Source organism: Coenobita brevimanus, chromosome 47 (assembly GCF_032717465.1).
Source record: "Coenobita brevimanus isolate Jiangsu-jjx chromosome 47, ASM3271746v2, whole genome shotgun sequence".
In the NCBI taxonomy this organism is placed as follows: Eukaryota; Metazoa; Arthropoda; class Malacostraca; order Decapoda; family Coenobitidae; genus Coenobita; species Coenobita brevimanus.
The window spans coordinates 14857400-14873262 of record NC_137000.1 but is presented as its reverse complement, the minus strand read 5'-3'; the positions used below and the strand labels follow the sequence as shown (position 1 = coordinate 14873262).

General features: G+C 43.2%; 1 protein-coding gene across 1 annotated transcript in view; it reads left to right on the top strand.

Annotated features, from left to right (window-relative positions):
* The window catches only part of LOC145399057 (L-asparaginase-like), a 484302-nt gene that overhangs the window by 333724 nt on the left and 134715 nt on the right, over positions 1–15863 (top strand). The gene's annotated exons all lie outside the window — the stretch shown is intronic.

Here is a 15863-nt window from a genome sequence, read left to right as displayed (position 1 = left end):
TCAGCATAATGAGACAAGTCATGGCAACACGCGGAAAAACTCGAGCTCACGCGGGAAGTCAGCTGGCCTGGGGACGAAATTTGAAAGTCGCGCGCTATGACGTCACCCTCTAAACTCTGGGTACATTTTCTGGACACATATTTCCATTCTGTATGGGTATTTATCTCAGTACCACAGCCAGCCACCTCAGCCAAACAGCCCGTGAGATGAGATAGGTTAGGGTAGGTTAGGTTGCTGAAATTTTGCCTGGGAAGCACAGTGAGCATATTTTCGTGAAAAACATATGGTTAGTTTTGAAACGACTGGGGGAGCGTTGTTCCTGGCTGAGGGTTCCTGGTGGTTTTTATGAATACGCATACAGAATGGAAATATGCTTCCTGGGCACACACAAGGCCGAACAGTTTGATGAAATTTATGGGTTTCGCAATTTCAAGGGACAAAATGGGACAATGTATGCTAATCAGAAAAGAAAAAAAAAATCCATGCATTCTCATAAGTTAGAGTTCAGTTCCACATTCTTCATTTGAGTCCATGCTTCCCAACACATTTTGGACCAACTGGGCATATGGTTATCAGTCCTTTCTCATGTCTCACCTAGTTCTTACCCACACTTATCATGGATTTTGCAGTTTTAAGGGATGAAATGGAATGAAAATGTTTGGTAATTAGAGGAAAAGTTATTCTTTCATCCATGTGTTCTTGTAAGTCAGCGTTCAGTTCCACATTCTTCGTTCGATTTCGTGCTTCCCAACACATTTCCAACTAACTGAGCATATGGTTATCAGTCCTTTCTTGTGCCTCACCTAGTTCTACCCCACACTCATAATGGGTTTCGCAGTTTTAGGGGATGAAATGGAACGAAAATGTTTGCTAATTAGAAAAAATACTTTCGTCTATGTGTTCTTGTTAGTGTTCAGTTCCACATTTTTCGTTTGGTTTCGTGCTTCCCAACACATTTAGGACCGACTGAGCATACGGCTCTCAAATCCTTTCTCGCGTCTCACAGACTCTACCTCACAGTCATATGGTTCTTGAGTTTTAGGGGACAAAACTGAACGAAAATGTTAGCTAATCATTAAAAAAAAAAAAAATACTTCCATTCATGTGCTCCTGTAAGGGAGCATTCAGTTCCACATTCGTCGTTCTTCTTCTTCCTGATAGTCTTGCTTGTCGGATTACTTTTGGGTGGTAAATAAACGTTTCATGCTAAATCTGTTTCCCCTGTTGTTTTAAGCTGTGTTCCGCTGTCAACTTGTTTGACATGGCAGGGTTACGGCGAAATTAGGGCCTGTCCTAACCTAAATGTTTAAACTTTACTTAACCTAGCTTAACTATAGCTTATAATTTAACCTAACCTAACCTAGCATCCAGTTGGGAAGTTGGGAGATGAAAACCACCCTTGAGTACGTCAAGACAATCATATTATGGCTTAAAGAACGTTATGATAAAAAGTGGGAAATTTTTCAGCAGGAAAAGATAATTTACCACCCTGAAAATAGTCAGAAAAATACAGAAAACAAACTGGAGGAATATGACCTGAATTGGTAAGGTCCTTCCACTACTTTAAGTAAAGCGTACATTTACCAAAATGGCAAAAAAAAAAAAAAAAAAGCATAGCATAAAGAGAGCACCATCATAACGATTTGGAAGGACCGGGAGAAGATAAAGATCGTACGTAGGAAGTGATGCAAATCTGGCAGCTGTGAAAGTTTATATGTTGTCATGAAACTGACTGAGAAGCTTTTAGGGCATTATGTGGAGCATCAGAGAAAGCAAACCCTCACTTTTACCCCTTCTTACCACCTTACCCCACGTACTTTATGCACCATTAGGTAAAACACTGAAAGAGATATAACTGTTGTAATTAAAACCATCAGTGGTATTAAAAGTAGCATTAATTAAAATAGAAGTTGGACTGGGTCAACGCCACCTCCGCTTGGTACCCTTTTATTGATTTCCTCCCGCCCCCCAACCCCAATGTTGTCAAAGTTTCTCCTTCTCGTATCATGTGGCCTTTGGGAGAGATGTTAGGCCGTATAGTAAGACTAAAATTTACGGGTCTGGCTGTTTTAGGGAACCAAATGGAGTGAAAATGTTTGCAAACCAGAAAAAAGATACTCTTTCATCCATGTGTTCTGAGTTAGCGTTGCGTTTCACATTCTTCGTTCGGTATCGCTCTTCCCAACACATTTCGGACTGATTGAGCAGGTTAGCCATATGCTTAGTCTGTCAGAAATGTGTTGGGAAACGCGATATCAAAGAAAAATGTGAAACTGAACGCTAACTCACGAGAACACACGGATGAAAGTAATTTTTTCTGGTTTGCACAAATTTTCGTTCTATTTCATCCCCTAAAACTGCCAGACCCGTAAATTTTCATCTAACCATATGGCCTAAGGTCTCTCCTGAAAGCCACATGATATGAGAGAAAGTGAAACTTTGACAACAACATTGGGGCTGGGGGATGGGAGGAAAATACCAGGGAGCTACTTATCAACAAAAGGGTACCCAGCCTAACTTCTGTTTTTGTTAATGCTATTTTTAATACCATTGATGTTCTTAATTACAACAGTTATATCTCTTTCAATGTTTTACCTGATGGTGGATGCAAGTGGGGGTAATTTACATGGAGTCAGGTGGTAAGAAGGGGTAAAAGTGAGAGTTTTGGAAAGTTGCCAGAACACATTGTACCATTATACATGTAAACATATTGTCTGAATGATGCGGATTTGAGTACGACGGTGCTTGTCCAGTCCCTATTGCCCACGGTACTCAAGGTTTGAGTATATATATATATATATATATATATATATATATATATATATGTATATATATATATATATATATATATTATATTTATATATATATATATATATATATATATATATATATATATATATATATATATATATATATATATATACATACTGTACCCTCGCATCTAACACGGTAATATTGTCATGCACAGGTCCCGTGTTGGACCAAAAACGTGTTGGACAAACAACAGAGCTTATGGGGAAAAATGAATTATGTCAGCTACCCTAGAAAAAGTCACCTTAAATACCTACCATATACCTATACATACATTGGTGCTACTGTAATTATAATAACTGGTGCTGTACTATGAATGATAACTAACCTTTTAGGATAGTGTTGGTGGGCCTGCTGGGAATGGAAGATGGTATCCAAGGCTGTAGGCAGTCCTACTGGGTCCCTGGAGGATGGCTGCTGGCGTCACTAGCGGGTAATGGCTGTTACTCCTCCTCAACATCCCTCATAAATCCTGCGAAATCACACTCAGAATCACTATCCTCATCCACATCCATGGAAAGTCTTGCTTCTGCCTGTCCTAGCACTCCGTAAGCCTTCACTGTTGCCAGGATCTTGTCTTGGTTTTTTATTATGGTCCTCATGCTGGCTTCATTCACGTCGTAGACCTTGGCGATGTCCACTTTCCTCTCCCTTTTCTTCTTCCTCTCGATGATTTCTAGCTAGGTGGCCTGAGGGAGGTGCCGCCGCTTCTTGAGGTTCTCAGAAGGCTTCCTAGGCATTGTGAGCAGGATAAAATGCAGTAGCAAGGGCAGAAAATGCAGCGAGAAAAAAGCAACTTCCAATGCGAATAATGCGACTGAGTGGCACTGTGGCGGGAGAAATATAAACAAAACATCACGTGAGAGCAGAAGCATTTTTGATTGGGTGACATCACCATCACGTCATGATAGCGGGTGGGGGAGGCAACTTGATCAGAGTTTTGATTGGCTGTCAGTATCACAGGAACATCCATTATGACTGTGTTGGACTGGGGGTGATCGTGCTAGAGGCGAACTCTGCGGATTTTGCCCACTTCTCAGAGGTCCATGCGTGTTATGCTAATGCACCCATGTTACAGTAATTAAATTGTATTAAATCGTACTAATTTTTTGCTCTCCATGCTGGACGTGAATCGTGCTGGACAAACGCGTGTTGGACGCGAGGGTACTGTATATATACTGTGTATATATACCTGTATATATGTGTGTGTGTGTGTGTGTGTGTGTGTGTGTGTGTGGTAGGTGGGGGTGCCCATCATCCACTCCCTTAGAGTAGTGGTATTCTGTTTTTAGGGTAACTCTATATTGAATGTCAAGCCAAATGGTTTCCTGTAATCCAGGAAAGCATTTACAGTGCTGGGTCGCAGGGTTGCCAGGTCAGAAACTACCAACCCGCTGAGTTCCTCTCCCAAACCCGCCCAATCCCGCCAAAATGTCAGCCTTCTCACTGTCACGGGGTTTTTAAAATAAATTCAATATTAAAAGATAATTCTCAATAATACTGAAGAGCAGGACAATGAATTGTCTTGCTAAATCAAGCAATGATTACTTTATGCCAGCCCACTTCGCCGACTCTCTCAGAATGAGAATTTATAAACTTTCTCAACAGTACACAGCAGAGACTAATTACTCACAATTGCTGTTTATTAGTACTGTTAGCCTCTGGAGAAAGTGACTTCACCCCTGACAATAAATAACTAATACTATTAATAATATCAGGCTCTTCCTGATGCGTAACTCCTAGAAGGCACAACGGATTTTAAGCTTAATACAACAAGACTGGCCTAAGTACCAGTTATGAATAGCAAAGCGTTTATGCAAGCTAGGAGCTATAAGGGAAATAAGCTTAATTGTGGAGAAATGAAACACGAGTTTACATTACATTAAGCTGAAAGAAAAAGAACTGTTAAATTTATTAATTACAAAGGAACAAATTCAACGTTACATTTCAAAATGAATTCAGATAAAGAGATCGCACTCACTCGCTCACTCAAAAGCTAAATTCTTAAACCTAGGCAAACAACATGCGGCGCAGCCGGCCGGCATGTGAGGGAACAGCACACTTAACTAAACTGTTAAACCTAGAAAAATACGAAAAGGAAATACTGGTCAATGTAGCGTATCACCAAGGAAGGGTGGGAGCTTGGAGAACTGTAGTCTAGTGGAGTCTGGGTGCTAGATGACCTCTCTCACTCTCACTACTGGAGCACAGAACCTCACTCCGTCACGACAGACAAAAGACTGAATTCAAATACGATGCGTGTGGTAGGATATTGTATATACATGCACAGGCCAGCCAGAAGAAGGCGTGGCCAACGGTTGAGGCAAGCAGGAGCGAACAATAAAGAAACAATAATATCGCTCAGTAGAGGACTTAATGACGTGCATTAGAACGGTCACTTTTGAAACAGTGACGAATGTTTTGAAAAACGTATACCACCGAAATGGAGGGAGAAACGGTTAACTGAACGATACACAGTGAGTTTTCCACTAATAGTTTGTGGTTTCTGCTATCCTGCTACAGGAGAAAATCACTATCACCAATGAGCGTAAAAACCTCGTATTTACGTTAATAGAGGCAAGCTTGAGGGAAAAAACTCCGTGACAACGGTGAAAATCCTGTACTCAGGTCAAACTGAGCGAAAGTTCGCTACATTTACACTGACAACTAATTGTTGTGTAGCGTGGTGTATGTGATACACGGTGTAGGTGTGACAGTTGTAGTGTAACTGTACCTACATGTAAAATCATGTAATACAAATCTATAGTAAATATTAATAATATGGCGATGACGAAGGCAGAGAAGAGGCGGCAGCGTGCGGCAGACGATCAGCTGGCCCGCACAGCAAAACTGCTACACCCATCGCTGTACCTGCAAAATCAATTAAGGTGGAGCATCAAAAGTGTCAACGAGACAAAAATTCTTATTACATTACAATTACTCTCTGCCTAGCAATCAGTACATGCTACGAAAGGTACACTCTAGCTGAAAAATACAAGTGACAGCCTAAGCTTCGTACATTCGAGGTCGCCATTAATTTATTAGGTACATTATTAACCAGGAAACGTAGTTGTAAGGGTTCTTAGCGGGGGAGCTCTAACCTGGCATGCACCTCGCTCAACATGCGGCGCACCCGGCCAGCATGTGAGGGTACAGCACCTTAACAACATCCCATCACCCAGTTTAGGGGGAGCTCTAACCTGGCGTCCACCTCGCTCAACATGTGGCGCAGCCAGCCAGCATGTGAGGGAACAGCACCTTAACAAACTCTACGTTTACGATTAATGACAGGAAGCTGCGAATCGCTACGCAATCTCGGGCAGGTCATGTTTTAACACCCACCGTGGGTGTGAAGACTCGTGTGGATATTGTGCGACGTTCCACAAGGTAATTCATACACAGCCTCAGACTGTCTCTGCAGGATTCTCAAACTTTCCCCTTAACTTATGGTACATATGTATGTACAGGCCCTGGACATCCTGTGTCCTGTGGGGTCAATGGGCGAGATGGCAGGTCTGCACCCACTTCACCACTACCCTGTCTCTCCACTGACTCAGAGATTATAGGTGTGGTTACAAATGGCACAGGAAGGACATGTCCCTGATTGGTGTTACATGGACACACATTGCAGGAACGCACAAAACTATCTACGTCTCGTCCCATCCCTGGCCAGAGAAAGTCAGCTCGAATACGGCCCTGGGTCTTCCTTTTGCCCATGTGACCTCCTGAGGCTGAACAATGACCCCATTCTAACATTGCTAGGCAGTACTTAGCGGGAACGACAAACTGCAGTCGAACCTCGCCCTCGGGTGTTCGTGACTCACGGTAGAGCCGTCCTTGTTTGCGAAGGAACTTGGCTCGACCTCCCCGTGAATACTTTATCACTCTACCCTTTTGTTTCTTTCGCACGGCAGCAAGTGTCGGGTGAGAATGTTGTTCTTGAACAACAATTTGGCTATACATCAGAGCTTGCGGCGATTCAGTGGTCACTGGGGTGACACAATCTGGAGCCTCAGTCATGGCTCGTGTTTCTGCAGCCGAAGTCTGAGTAGTGTCATCTTCAGTGCAACTATCCTTGACACTGGGAATTTTGCCTACGATTAGGTCAAATAAAGGTTCTGGCATGACAACTGCGAGTGTCGTACCAGTATAGAAAGGAGATGCCACCTGGATACATGCCTCAGGGAACAATCTCACTGATCCATCAATAAGGTTTGCATGGATCTGTCGACCTGTGTACTGCTCAGGCCAAACTAGACTCTGCTTGACAGAGCAACCTGAGGATCCGTTGTCTCTCAGGACCTTCACAGGAATGTCTCCCACAAACCCTTGCTGAACAAGGAAGGTACTGTCACCTGTGGGAGGGCCTGTGGAGGAAGCAGCTAGCCACTCATGAGGGTGCTGAATTGATGCGGCAAACATGGTGCCCTGAGAATTAGATACTTGAGGAGTCGTACTCAGTGCCTGTGGAGATGGAACATTGGCCATCTGTGGAGGGGTGTTCACTGTCGCTGTGGGACTAGTGAACTGTGGGTGAGTACCCGTACTGGTAGGGACGTGACCACCATGCTGCTGCTGAGGAATGAAGACTGCGTTTGCTTCCTACCTCCTATTCACTTGAGCTGGTTGTGAAAAGGACGGTCCCGACGGTCGGTTGCGTGGCTGATACTGCTGCTGGTTAGGGTACCTGTTGTACCTCTTCTACTCAGGTTTCTGAGTGTTTTGCCCCTGGTCCTTCTGCGGTTTGCTTGGACCTTGGCCATTACTCTGAGAACGGCCTTGGTGCTGGGATTCAGTCTGAGACGGCTTCCCAGACTTGGCAGTATCTTTTCTGCTGTTCCAGGTGTTTTGCTTATAAGTTTGATACCTGTATGCAGTGAAATATGCGTCAGCCTTTTCCACCATTTGGCTGGCATCTTTCACCTGGCAGATCTTAAGCTGTACTATGAGCTCAGCAGGCCACGACCTCTCTAGCTGTGTACGCAGCATAAGGTCAGTTATCCCCTCACACGTGGAAGGAGTTTCATCTTTCTCCATCCACTCATTTAAGTAAGCAGGGAGACGGTCGAGGAACTGAACAGCTGTCTCCTTGTCTTGGAGATGAGCTCGCATGAACTGAACTTTGGCGTCATCTACTGTGAAACCATACGCATTAATGAGTGCAGCTTTCATCATCTCATACGTGAGAGTGTCTCCACGAATTCTGTGGAGAATATCGAGGGCAGGCCCCTCAAATAAACTAAGAAATTGGAGCCGCTTGGCTGCCTCATCCATTTGATACATGTCTGCCATGTCTTCAAAACGAGCTATGTACGGCTCGATTCGCTCGCCTTCCTTGTATGAAGGAAGCTTGATGCGTGGGGTCGCCAGGACATGTGTAGGAAGAGCGCTAGTGGAGCTTGGGTTGGCCGCAGAAGATGTACCTTAAGCCAAGGAATCTCGCTTGAGCTTCAAAAGCTCAAGCTCATGTTTTTCTCGTGCTTCACGTTCGGCACGTTCATATTCTCGTTCTCTCTCTTGTTCCTCTTGCTGTTCTCGCTCGTGTTCTAAGTCAAGTTCGCGCTGTTTTCGCTTGTGTTCGCGCTGTTCTCGCTCGTGTTTGTGCTGTTCTCGCTCGTATTCGCGCTGAATCTTACACTCCTCACGGGCATCGTTCGCGCGCTGCTGCTCCTGATTATGCCGTGAGAGTATGTACTCTTTAATTTCAATTGGGTCTGTAAGACCCATATCTTTGGCTTCCTGTAAAAATACGGTGGTAGCCATGTCGCTAATTTACCAAGCAAGTCGAAACTGAGTACTGACTGCTGCTTCACAAATGAATGCTAATAAACACAAGTAAAGAATACAGACACAAGCTAGTGGTGACCAGTCTTATCTACTTAACTGGCAAAGAATAAAGCAAAAATGCAAATGACTGGGAAGACTCAATAATTAACGCAATGGGTACGGCGACTTCCCAGGAGCGAATAAAATCGTCTGGCGTTACCAAGAATAAAGTACTAAATAGAGTTAAGTACTCTGTGGATTAATAAAGCAAAAATTCACTTGCTAAACTAACGGTAAACACCAGTAAGCTTGTGCCTATAAACTTTAATGATAAATACAGTACCTAAATATGAACGAGTGAGTATTATCTCGTGAATAGCTTTAGAGCTAGGAGTTAATATCCTGGAATGAGTTCGCCAATTGTCACGGGGTTTTTAAAATAAATGCAATATTAAAGGATAATTCTCAATAATACTGAAGAGCAGGACAATGAATTGTCTTGCTAAATCAAGCAATGATTACTTTATGCCGGCCCGCTTCTCCGACTCTCTCAGAACGAGAAATTATAAACTTTCTCAACAGTACACAGCAGAGACTAATTACTCACAATTGCTGTTTATTAGTACTGTTAGCCTCTGGAGAAAGTGACTTCACCCCTGACAATAAATAACTAATACTGTTAATAATATCAGGTTCTTGCTGATGCGTAACTCCTAGAAGGCACAACGGATTTTAAGCTTAATACAACAAGACTGGCCTAAGTACCAGTTATGAATAGCAAAGTGTTTATGCAAGCTAGGAGCTATAAGGAAAATAAGCTTAATTGTGGAGAAATGAAACACGAGTTTACATTACATTAAGCTGAAAGAAAAAGAACTGTTAAAATTATTAATTACAAAGGAACAAATTCAACGTTACATTTCAAAATGAATTCAGATAAAGAGATCGCACTCACTCGCTCACTCAAAAGCTAAATTCTCAAACCTAGGCAAACAACATGCGGCGCAGCCGGCCGGCATGTGAGGGAACAGCACACTTAACTAAACTGTTAAACCTAGAAAAATACGAAAAGGAAATACTGGTCAATGTAGCGTATCACCAAGGAAGGGTGGGAGCCTTGAGAACTGTAGTCTAGTGGAGTCTGGGTGCTAGATGACCTCTCTCACTCTCACTACTGGAGCACAGAACCTCACTCCGTCGCAACAGACAAAAGACTGAATTCAAATACGATGCGTGTGGTAGGATATTGTATATATATGCACAGGCCAGCCGGAAGAAGGCATGGCCAACGGTTGAGGCAAGCAGGAGCGAACAATAAAGAAACAATAATATCGCTCAGTAGAGGACTTAATGACGTGCATTAGAACGGTAATTTTTGAAACAGTGACGAATGTTTTGAAAAAAGTATACCACCGAAATGGAGAGAGAAACGGTTAACTGAACGATACACAGTGAGTTTTTCACTAATAGTTTGTGGTTTCTCACAAAAGGAAAATGTCGCGAATTTGATTCGTGACACTCACCCGCCCAAATACCACCTTGTCAGTAATTACCGACAAATAATATTAGGTTTACAGGTGAGCAACGAATGACGTGAAAAATAGTTATATCTTATACAAACTTCATACATTAGCCTCACATTAGTCATATATTAAAATTGCAAAATGCACTTGTTTCAGCACCTGTGACAGACAATCCATTATCGCAATCCATTTTGTTTTTAACAGCTTTTATTGTATTTTCTGTAATACTTTGCATATTTACCCATTGTCTTCCCAGTTCCACTATCCAGCAAACCTCCCTTCACTGCTCCCTGACTAATTTTGAAATGTTGCCTCTCTTATTTTACCACCACGCCCACAGTATACATGGCCGCCAGGCCCCGTGACCTGTGTTTGAGTGTGGATTAGGGGAGTCATATCCCGAGGGAGGGCTTCGCCGGGTGCCGATGGTTTCATCAATTCCACCCACCACCACCTGCCCTCGATCTTGATCTCTCCGGTCACCCTTGTTTTTGCTAAGAGACGAGAGTTACAGTAAGGTTAATTTAGCAAATACCCTCTCGAGCTGGAGCTGCCGAAAACCCGCCAGTAAGATATTAACTCGCCCAAAAAACCGCCCAACCGCCAATGTTAAATTTTACCCGCCAGCCTCAATTTAATACCACCCAATTTGGCGGAAAATCCGCCAACCTGGCAACACTGCTGGGTCTTAACCTTATAACCAACAAACACATGTTCACTACGTGACAACAAATAGTTTAGTGGAGGGTTAGTGCCTCTTCCTGGAAAACAACTAACTAAAAATATGAACAAGAAGCCTTGGACCAGGACTAACCAAAAATGACAAATAAAGACCGAACAAAGAACATGGTACGGATAGCTACATGGAATGTAAGGGGTGCAAATGATGAGGTGAAAGAAAGAGAGCTTGTCCAGGTGCATGAGGGTGTGAAAGTGGATGTGTGTGGATTAACTGAAACTAAATGGAGAGGTAAGACTGAGAGAATGGGAGTATGGATGGTGTATATACATGGGAGTAGGTGGGAATGAGAGGGCAAGAGAAGGAGCATGTATTGTTGTGAATAACAGATGGAAGGAGAATTAAGAGATTAAGGATCAGTTGGCTGAAGGATTGTGTGGGTAAGATTAAAAGTTGGTCTACAAATGTTGGCGATTGTGTGCGTATATTCGCCAATGCAAGATCTTGCAAGTAGAGTGACAGAAGAGTTTGGACAGATGTGGAACTGTGCATGGAAAAGTTTGAAAGCAATGAGAGTGTGTTTTTGATTGGAGATATGAATGGAAAAGTAGGGAATGTGAAGGTGGATGGAGTAGTTGGTGTGTGAGGTGTGCCTACAGACATAGATGAGAATGGCAGTTCTTTAGTGGACATTTGTGCTGGCAGGGGATTGGTGATAGCCAGTACCTTCTTCAGGCACAGAATGATCCATAGGTGTACATGGTGAGTGATAAGAAAGGTGGGTGGTGAACTGAATGAATGGAAAGCAGTGACTGATCATGTGTGTGTGGGTGACAGGATGAGAAGGTGTATAATGGATGTAAGAGTATATAGAGGTTGGGGGAGTGGACTTTCTGTCCACCACTTGGTGGTGGTCAGAATCAAGGTTTGGATGAAATGGAGAAATTGAAGAAGGGAGGGCAGGAGGAAGTAGTTCTTACAAGGAAGATGGAAAGTTTACAATAGGATGGAAAAAAGGCAGAATGTAAGAGGGAAGTGGAGGAGCGATTGGGTAAATATGGACTGGAGCAGATGGGGGATATGGAAGGTGTGCGCAAGATATTCACAGAAGAAATCTATGCAGCATGTGAGGTGGTGTGTGGGGTGAAGAGAAGATGAAAGGGGGTGCAGGGAACAGCATGGTGGAGTGAAGAGGTGAGACAGGCTGTGGCACGAAAGAAGAAAGCATATTGTGAGTGAATGAGAAACAGGGGTGTGGAAGAAGTTGAGGGATGGAAAAGAGAGTTATATGTAGAGAGGAAAAGAGACTAGTAAGAGAGAGTAATAGGAAAGTGAATGAGGAGTTTGGAAGGAATTTGAGTGTAAAGTGGAGGGAATGTAAGAAAATGTTCTGGAAAAGGTAAAGACAGTTAGGGTGCCACGGAAGTTAGTTGGAGAGTGAAAGATAAAAATGGTAGATTACTGGTGGAAAAGGGAGAAGGAGTGAGTAGATGGAGAGAACATTTTAAGGAATTGTTGAACACAGAGAATGAAAGTAATGCGAGTGTAAGTGGCTGGGGAATGGCTGGGAGATGGAGGGATGTGAGAAGAGAGGAAGAAATCAGTAGGATGGATGTTGTGGAAGCAATGAAGAAAGTTAAAATAGGGTAAGCCCCAGGAATTGATGGAGTGTGTGGTGAAATGCTGAAGCATACGGAAGAGATAGTAGTAGAATGGATGTGAAAGATGTGCAGAATGGCCTGGGAAGAAGGTAGTGCCCCAGAGGATTGGAAGTCAGGTATAATTATTCTCCTGTACAAAGGAAAAGGGGAAAAAGATGAATGTGGTAATCATAGGGGCATTTGTCTTCGTAGTGTAATAGGAAAAGTATATGGTAGGACACTTACGGACAGAGTTAGGGAAATAACAGAGGAATTAGTTTGAGAAGAACAGGGAGGTTTTAGGAAGGGAAGAGGTTGTGTAGATCACATATTCATTCTTAGATCTTTAGTGGAAGTTTCTACAGATGGGAAAGAAGTTGTATGCGACCTTCATGGATTTGGAGAAAGCATATGGCAGGGTGGATAGACAAGGATTGTGGAAAGTATTAACCCAAGGATATGCAGTTCGCTTGACCGGACTTAGTGAAAACCTGATTATGGAGCCAATTTTTTTACTCTTACAGAAGTAAAAAGTGTTATGCCCAAGGTTTAGAGCTTTATTTTATGCACATTATTCCGCAAACCAGAGCATCCTAGACCAACTGGTTACTGAGCTTTAGTCTGTCAAAGATCGTCAAAAATTGACAAGGGCAAGCCTTGCACATAATTTCATTTCGTTTTGTTTTTAAAGGCTCCAACATGCTTGCATGCGTCGGCCTTGGTCACCTAATGGCGGGTCTCCATGCAGCACAATCTCTTGCAGCCTCCCTGTTCAGTCCCTTAACCCTAAGGTCACACTTAATGACCTCGTCCCATGTCTTTCTCAGTCTACCCCTCATAACCTCACCCTCAGTATTAACACTCCTCACCTTCCTCACCCAATTATCATCCCCCATCCTCTCCACATGCCCAAACCATCTCAATCTACCTCGCCTCATCACAACACCAATACATTCCAGTTCCAACCTACCTTTTAACTCTTCCATCGTAAACCCAGCCCCCCCAGACCTTGGACACAGGGACACATTACACATCCACCTAATCATTGTCATTTCTGTACGTCTGAGCCTGTGAATATCCTCCTCCTTCACTGCCCAGGTCTCACTACCATACAGCATTACACTCCTAACACATGCTGCATGCAAAAACCCCTTAGCACCTAGGGAGAGTCCTTTCAATGTCAGGAGAGGCAGGAGCACCCTGAACTTCCAACCACTTTTCACCCTAGCCACAGAGCTAGCTCCAGCCCCACCTCCAGCACACATCATGTCTCCCAAATAAGAAAACGCTTCCATACACTCAAGAGATTCACCAGCAAGTTCAATCCTTTCACGCCTGACAATCTAAATCTGCTCTCCCTGACACGTTGCACACATAAAATCAGCATTATCTCACAGTCTACCTCTCTTATCTCTACATCTCTAATACACCCATTTATCACAAACACCACACAGGATGGAATTACTTCCCACGCCCTTGTAGGAAACTGCACATGGTCACTCTCCCTCATCTTTTACAGTACCGCCACCAACCCTAGATATTATCAGTTTTTTTTATCTGCATTTACCCTTAAGCCCTTGTGCCCCATACCATCTCTCCACTTCCTAAACCATTTCTCCGCCTCCCTTTCATTCTCTGTAATCAACACCAAGTCATCAACATACACCATCTCCTATGGAAGTCCGTTTCTGAAGTCACGTGAGAGGGCTTCAAGTACCATGATAAACAACATGGGACTCAAAACTGACCCCTGATGCACACCAGCGTTCACGGAAAACTCATCACTCAAATCTCCATTCACTCTTACCTGGGTGCGAGCACCCACATACATAGCCATAACCACCCTAACCAGTCACTCCTCCAAGCCAAGCTTTCTCATTGCCCACTTCACCACCTCTCTAGGGACTCTGTCAAAGGTCTTTTCCAAATCAACAAAAACAAAATACAGATCCTTTTTCTTCCCAATATATTTTTCCTAAATCTGTCGAACAATGAATATGGCATCAGTGGTCCCCCTGCCTGGCATTAACCCAAACTGCATCTCATCAATATTCACTCTTTCTCTAATCATTCCTTCTAGAACTATCTCCATTACCTTCATTATCTGATCTAATAGCTTGCTACCCCTATAATTTCCTCTTTCCAGGGCATCACCCTTTCCTTTATACACATTTACAATTACACTCTTCAGCCAATCATCCGGGACAACACACTCATAAATAATCATATTTATCAGGTCAGTGAGTAACCTCACCCCTATATCTCCTGAGGCCTTCAGCATTTTGGTAGTCAACCCAGACACACCTGCTGCCTTCCTCACCTTCATCCTGCCAATTGCCTCATTCACAGTAGCAGCATCAATCAAAGGCCAAGGGCCAAACACTGGATCTGCTGGCTCCAAATCTTCCCTGTCCCAGTCAAACTCCTCATTTAGCAACTGGCTATAATGCTTTCTCCAAGCATCTTTAATATCCTCACTGTTCACCACTACCCTTCCTTCATCATTCTTCACACACTGCTCACCTATAATATCCCAATTATCCCTCTTCATCTGATTTGCCACCTTAAATATCATATTTCCTTTTCCTATGATTTAGGTTATCAAATAAAAGTCTCTGTGACTCAGACTTCACCTTGTATACCTCTCTTCTAGCCCTATTCTTGGCAGCCAAGTATTCCCCCCTTGCTACCACTCTTCTCCCATTCCCAGAAAAGCCTTCTTTTCTCCTTAACTGCAGCTTCTGCACCCTCATCCCACCACCAAGTTACTTTATGTCTTGGTGGGCCTCTTGTCCAACTGCATATTACATCAGTAACTCTCATGAGAATGTTCTTGAAGGCTCTGTACTGTTCATTAACGCCTCTGTCTGTGACTCCCTGTTCAACCACCACTCTCCTCATCTCGCTGTAGAAGGCATCCCTTACTATTTGGCTTTCCAGCTTCCATATTTTCCTCCTAGGTACATAAGTCCTCTTTTTCATCACTTGTTCTTTAAGCACCATATCACAGATCAATAGTTTGTGCTGCTGCACACAGTCCTCACATTCTGTAACTTTAACATCCCTCACTAACCTCCTATCAGCCCTCCTAAGCAGAAAATAATCTGTCTGACTGCTATTTCCCCCAGACTCATATGTAATTAACCTACTCTCTCATTTCCTAAAATATGTGTTACACACAATCATGTCCGTTTCATCCCCAAACTCTAGTATCCTTTCCCCTTCCGCATTCCTTATACCATACGCACATCCCCCATGTACTCCTTCATAACCTTGTTCTACTTTGCCTGCATGACCATTTAAGTCCCCTCCCAAAACTACTATCTCATCATCCCGCATACCATCTACGACACGTATTAAATCATCCCCAAAATCTATCAACCTTGCATATAAGGAGAAAAAAAATTGCACCTACATTAATATTGGTATTATAGAATGAAAGAT